The sequence below is a fragment of the Lontra canadensis genome, unplaced genomic scaffold, assembly GCF_010015895.1.
Source record: "Lontra canadensis isolate GAN:19392208 unplaced genomic scaffold, GSC_riverotter_1.0 scaffold54, whole genome shotgun sequence".
In the NCBI taxonomy this organism is placed as follows: domain Eukaryota; kingdom Metazoa; phylum Chordata; class Mammalia; order Carnivora; family Mustelidae; genus Lontra; species Lontra canadensis.
Window position 1 is genome coordinate 5,856,002 of NW_022631048.1, and position 6,684 is coordinate 5,862,685.

The 6,684-nt window shown below is 40.0% G+C and overlaps 1 long non-coding RNA gene across 1 annotated transcript; it reads right to left on the reverse strand.

The window, feature by feature from the left end:
* Nucleotides 1–1,254: 1,254 nt before the first annotated feature.
* Nucleotides 1,255–5,615, reverse strand: LOC116877867. The gene is made up of 3 exons (XR_004384733.1): nucleotides 5,441–5,615; nucleotides 4,449–4,535; nucleotides 1,255–1,414 (listed from the first exon to the last, which is right to left on the reverse strand). It is a non-coding gene; the product is annotated as an uncharacterized LOC116877867 (long non-coding RNA).
* Between the last annotated feature and the right edge of the window lie 1,069 nt (nucleotides 5,616–6,684).

The following is a 6,684-nucleotide window of genomic DNA, read 5'->3' on the forward strand; positions in this document are numbered from 1 at the left end:
AGGACCCTGAGATCATGACCTGAGCTGAAGGCAGAGGCTTTAACCACTGAGCCACCCAGGCACCCCAATAATGACTTTTCAACACTGATTCACAGATTATAACTAATGTACCAAACCAGTGCCGATGCTAACGAGAACAAAATAGGAAAACCAACAACAACCGTCAAACAAAACCTAAAGTACTTTTCATAATCCCGTCTTTTACGTCATTTCATACCATAATCCTGTTTTTCACTTACCTTTTGGACCCAAAGGCAGGCTTTTGATTTAGTCCTTATCAAGCTGCACTGCTTATGAGTCTGACAGCTGCTGACCTCCGTTCTCTCACCCAACATGGGCCCTTTTTTCTTGGCCCTTTCTATCCAGAAATCTGGTGGCTACATTTTTTATTCATCTAAGTGACATAAATAAAAGTGAATGAAATAATTTATTCAACAGCTATTTGTTAAGCGGTAGGACCCAGGCATTGCTTGGGGTTCTAGTGAATGAAATGAATGATAGCCTCTGTCTCAGGGGAACTTATATTCCAGTGTAGGGAGACAGACAATAAGCAACGATACCATAAGTGAGTTATAAAATAGCTTAGAAGACACTAAGAACCACAGGGAAAACGAAATCGGGTGGAGAATCATTAATTATTCAAATGCCCTGAACCTGAGACTGGAAGAAATATGGTGGCTTTGGGGCAGTGTAGAAAGGCTGTCTGTGACAGACATGCGCAGAGCCAAGAGTGTGGGAGATGGGGCTGCGGGGGCAGGGAGGGGCTGGATAATGCTGGGTTGTGTATGCTGAGGAAGGATTTTGAATTTTATGCCATCCTTTCCCGCTAGAAAGCCATTCCATTGTTTTACACAACAGATACAACAAGCCTTTTGAAGAGAATGGACAGGAGGAAGGTAAGAGGCGATGTGCGGAGTCCAGAGGACCATGGCGGTGGCAGCAGGGCACTGGGAGGAAGAGCTGACTTCCTGTTTTCTGACTCCTAATGATCAGGCCGATCATGGAACATTCTCTGAGATAGCCAACCCCGGACCAGGAGGAGCAGTCTGGGGCAAGTTTGTTGAGTTTGCGGTGCTGATATGATGTTCACAGGCTGGTAGGTTGTAGGTAAGTCAGTGGATTCATGGATTTGGGGATCAGACAAGAGGAAGGAGCAACAGCATACATTCATTCAACAAGATATGAATTTCCACAGCTAGAGTAATATTTTAGTTGGTATTTCCTACATGCTTGGACAAATACCAGAAAGGCAGGTGAGAGCTGTTAAAGAACAGAGTTTCATGACACCCAGATCTGAGTTGGGATCCTGCTTCCACCAGTAGGACTATTTCCTTGAGTTCACTCAACTTCTCTGAACTTTAGCTCCCTCTTCTGCAAGTTGGAGTCATTACTTCTGTGAAGGGTTTTTGTCGAGCTTGAAAAAAAAAATGTAAAAACGTTAGCAGATTGGTTTTTTGGAGATAAGAATCCTCAAGTCTCTATCTTTGTCCCATTCTTTCTCCCTCACCCTCTCTATTTTTCCTTGTGTAGTTTCCTATGTTAACTAATACCACTTTCAGAAAGGAAATTTGTTCTTACATGCCTGTACCTCTGCAATCTTCTAGTCTAGACTGATATGCCTCTAATAATTGGATCTAGAATTTTTAACATTGCCTAAAAGAAAGTTGTAGATTTAAGAATGCACCATGTTTTCTTTGGTCAAAACTTCACCTATATCTGCCAACTCCAATCTTCTATCACCTACACAAATCCTAAACACTCAATAATAGCGATTTGTCATAAATGTCAATCAGCAATTACTTGATTTCAACCTAGGCAGCTGAGGAGGAGAAACCGAGGACAGAAGTGTTCCTTTAGATTTGGGGATTTGCAACACAGCTTTGGTGGAAAGACAAGAAAGAGAGAAAAGTGAAATGTTGATGGTCCTATTATAAAATGATTGATCGTTTTGCTCAGCCGAACTGAGAAACTAGGATAATATTCCCAATGACTAAAGGTCAGTGTTACTTGGAATAAAACAGAGGGTAAGGGGAAAGAATGCCAGGCTCAGTGGGATTTGCAGTTAGAGGTGGGATAACCACAGTGCTGGCTTGGCTCAGGGTGTGATAAAAGAAGAAATTGCCCACGTGGCATGGGAGTGACGACTGACAGGGTAGAAGAGAAGAATATTTTGAGAAAAATTATAACAAGAAATATGTATCTGTTCCAGATATCAAAACATACTATATAACATTTCATGCTTAATATAAAGAAATACAGATGAGGAAAAGAAAACGTATAAGTGGAAAACCATAGGGAGCCCAGAACCTGACCTGGGTTAGTGTGGGGTTATTGAAACATTGCTGGGCCATGAGTGGGAAAAGCAAAAACTTAATGATATTGGGCTAAAATTAGATAGTGTTTGAAAAAAAATATTCAAATAATCTCCAAATACATGAAAGAACTAAATATTAGGGAAAACATAGGTGAGTTAGTAGGAAGGCAAGATTTCTTAGAACTTGAAGTGATAATAACATGCTAAGAATTGGAGCAATATAAGATAGAAAAAAAGCCAGATTCTTACATGCAACTAATGAATCGTTATATCAAATGAAACATTTGTTTCAACTAATGAAATATTATATCAAAAACTAATGATGTACTATATGTTGGCTAATTGAATTTAAATAAAAAAACAGATTCAATTAAATAAAAATTAAATAAATTAAATAAAAATGTAAAATCTTTGTAAGCAAAAGTAAGGTTAAAATAAAAATGTGAGGGGTGCCTGGGTGGCTCAGTGGGTTAAGCCTCTGCCTTCAGCTCAAGTCATGATCTCATGGTCCTGGGATTGAGCCCCACATCAGGCTCTCTGCTCAGCAGGGAGCCTGCTTTCCCCCCGCCGCCCCACCTGCCTCTCTGCCTACTTGTGATCTCTGTCTGTCAAATAAATAAATAAAATCTTAAAAAAAATAAAAATGCGAAAGAAGATTTGGTAACATACACAAGTAGAATGCATATATAAAGCATATAAAGTAGTATAGATTGGTACCTAATGGAAAGTTAAGTGGTTATGAAAATATTCATATAATTTGGGCCAGTATTCTAGTGTCTAGAAATTTATCTTTAGGAAATAGTAGAAAGGGGAAAAAAGCTAGGTCCTTGTAAGTATTAATTGCAAGACTGTAACTATAAAATAATAAAAACAAACCAAGTACCTAACAATAAGGAAATGATAAAGGAAATTAGGACATAACAACTCAATGACATATTTAGCAATAAAAATGGTAATTTGAAATGCAATGTAATACCATGAAACATATTTGAGATAATTTTTGAAGGTTCTGGTTACATCCTTTATATGGTTATGGACAAACACCAAAGTGGTACACTGAAAAGTTAACACAATTTTTTAGTGAGCTAAGGTTATGGGTGATTTTCTTTCTTAAATTTCGTTGAAGAGTTTAAACTATTGTATGGGTGATTCCAGCAGAAGACACATACAAGAAATGGAGCATGAGGAAGGATCCAGGTCTTGCTGAAACCAGAATGGTAAGTCACCCAGGCTAAAGGCACAGACTGCAAAAGTTCTAGGTTGGGTCTGAGGCCCCAAGTCCATTTCCTTATCACCTTAATTCCCTAACCAACACTACAGTTAATTTGTGTTACTCACAGGAAGTAGGTTTGCTTAGATGACTGACTTAATTACACCAGATGTGCCTCCTCCCTTTTGAATGACCCCTCCTAGTAACTACAAGCCACCAACATATCTGAGGCAATAATAATTGAGGACAGTCAACTCTAAGCTTCTTAAATGCATAAAAACTGACACTCTTAAAGTTTTGGCTTTTTGAAAACTTCCTGAATCTTCTCAAAACAAAATGGACCCATAAAGACCAACACTATCGGTACATCCCTTTCTGTGAGACCAGACAGAACAAGATTTCTGTACCTGTGTGTTCTTCATTTTAATATAGTTCCTCCACCACACAACTTGTGTATCTTTTTTAATGACAAATCACTAGAAAAGGGAGAAATGAGGAGAGAGTAGACCTGAGAGGAAGGAGGAACTATGAAAGGCTATTGTTCTATAAAATAAAGCACTGGCATAAGAAGAAGAAGTGGGGGGATTTGAGGAGGCTTCAGGGGCTGATGGAGTTTGTCACAGGAGAGCAGCTCTAGGGCACAAAGAAATTGGGGATTGGAAGAAGAGACTCTAGACAGGCATTGGTCCGAGTTTTGAACCTATCATTTAATGTCCTTTGCGAGATGCATGTACTGACTGGAATGCCTTTTTAATTAGTTTTGTGGTGAACTGTGTTTTTGTGTGCAAACTGTTAATATGAGAAAAGGAGCCACACAGAGCCCAAGAATGTGTGAGCTTCTCCCTCCTCTGCCACTGGATAAATACCAGGATATTCTGACGTCGCTCTCAAGAAGGAGGCCCAGGGCTGTTGAGTGCTTCTCACCCAGAGAGGATGAAGTTCCTGAAGAGAAGGCCCTGTTGAAAGGTTCAGGGGAATTTGAGTTGAAAGTTCTCTGTTGTGTGTTTGTACCTAGGAAGGAAAGTGAAACCAGAATCATCCCTATCAGAGCTAAATGACAAAACAGGCAAATCAGAACAGTATTTCCTTCTAAAGACAGATAGTGCCCCATGGAAATTCCTCTCTGGGCTAAAGCAATGAGAGGCAGATCTGTAGTTGTGCCACATTTTCACTATTCGTTTTCTTAAGGGCTAATACATAAGATATTTAATATTATGTATAGGGTATAGACATCAATCAATAAAAATAAACAGACATGAACTTTCTTTTGCTGGAAGGAATAAAATAGTGGCTGCATTGACAGGGCATTGAGAAGAGGGTGGCCTTGGAGCAGTGACCATCCATCAACCAGTTGGAAATATTTCAATATTTTAAACAAAAACTATGGCCATATTGGTACTTACTAATTATCAGCCTTGGTCCCTCCTCTTCTCTCTTCCCCTTGATAGCATCAGCCTTTCTTTGTTCCTTTTTTGCCCTCTCCAGCTGGGTGTGATTCCCTCTCACCCTGTTCATAAGTTACTCAATTTCCTTCGTGCTCGGAGTGAATTTATGTGTGTGACTGGGATTCTACAGGTAATAGCAGATTCTCTTATCTGACGAGCATGAGGCCAAGTGGCCTCCTTGTGATACCTCCACTGCCATGGAAGCTAAGGTGGGTCATGGGTAAGAAGCAGAGGGTTCCCACGGTGACAAAGTTGTGCTAACATTGAGCAGCATTTCTACCACAAGTGTACCAGTGCAGGGCATCAGTATGAACACCCTTGTAACCACTGCCTGCTTGGAGTGCCAACAGGGGGTCTTCAATTCCAGCCCACCAGTACAGACAAAGGAAGCCCATCACTTACATTTCTCAACATGCTACATGCTGGGCAGGCAGCCCACGTGTCAAGGAAAACCTCGCTCTGATTTCACACCTGGCCTGGAGTGGTTGGTAATGATCTAGATGTGGCCTCTGAGCAGAAGGTCTGGGGTGGTGCACTGGCTCTCCCACTTACTGCCTGAGGGCCTCTTGGTTACTTCACCACTGTACATCAACGATCTAAAAATGAGGACATAAACTGTTGTTAATTTACAGGTCTGTTGTGGAAATCAAAGGAGTTAGTTTTTGCTAAGAACCCAGCGTGGTGCCCGGAACATAGGAAGGACTCAACTTTTAAAAGTACTGTGATCATCAGTTTCTTTCTTTTCCTCTATGCCATCGCTGAGACTAGCTCAACTCCCTAACTCTGATCCTATTTCTTATTTTTACTCATGTCTAAATTTTGAAAATAGCTTAGTTTGTGCTAAGACACTGCTTCTCAACTTTTTTTTGGATTCATACACTCTTTTGATAAACATAAAAAAAATTTTTTTGCCCAGCTCTCCAAGGAGATTTTGATACACTCCTTAATAGGACTTGCTTCTATTACCTTTTCCTAATTCCCTATTGTCCTTCTTGATGATAATTAATGAACTATAGCATAGCTTTTTAATGACAGAATTATTACTTATCCAATTTGACATGTCCACAAAATTCCCAAGTAGTTAAACAATCTGTTCAATGTTGGCTCTCACTCCTCCAGAGGGAAAGCATTAGGGAACGCCTCAGCAAACGTGTGGGGATTTGCAGAGCTTGACTTAGAAGAGGGAATGCATGCTGAAGGCTATCATGAACTCCAAATTCAGAGGACAGAAAAGTCAAAAGTCAAGAAGGAGGTCAAGTTTAATAAACCAAAGAGAGACAATGGAGTACTGAGCTGGAAAGAAGCAAAGCCTGGAAAGTCAATGCAAATTTACTACAGAAATAAAAGCGAGAATCTAGATTCAAAAGAGAAAGAAGAGGAAAAACAGAAGGTCAGGTATTATTCCCAGTGACATGCTTTCGTATGACAGCCAGGGAATGGTTTATAGTAGATAAAGCATCAGGGACCACCTAATGGTTTAATGGTTTGAGGAGTGTTAATTCCCAGATATGCTCAAGTCCCCCCTGCAGATTGTGTATCCATATGGCTTTTGGAAAGTTGAAAACAAAAATCACCATTTGACAAATGCACAGTGGTAATTGCTTTAGGCAGAAGTCATCAATAAGGGCTAAAATCAGTGGGGGAGGTGAGTATGATGAGAAAAAAGATATTTGCATTGTTCAGTTTATCTCCCCAGAAGATACTTAATAATTGCA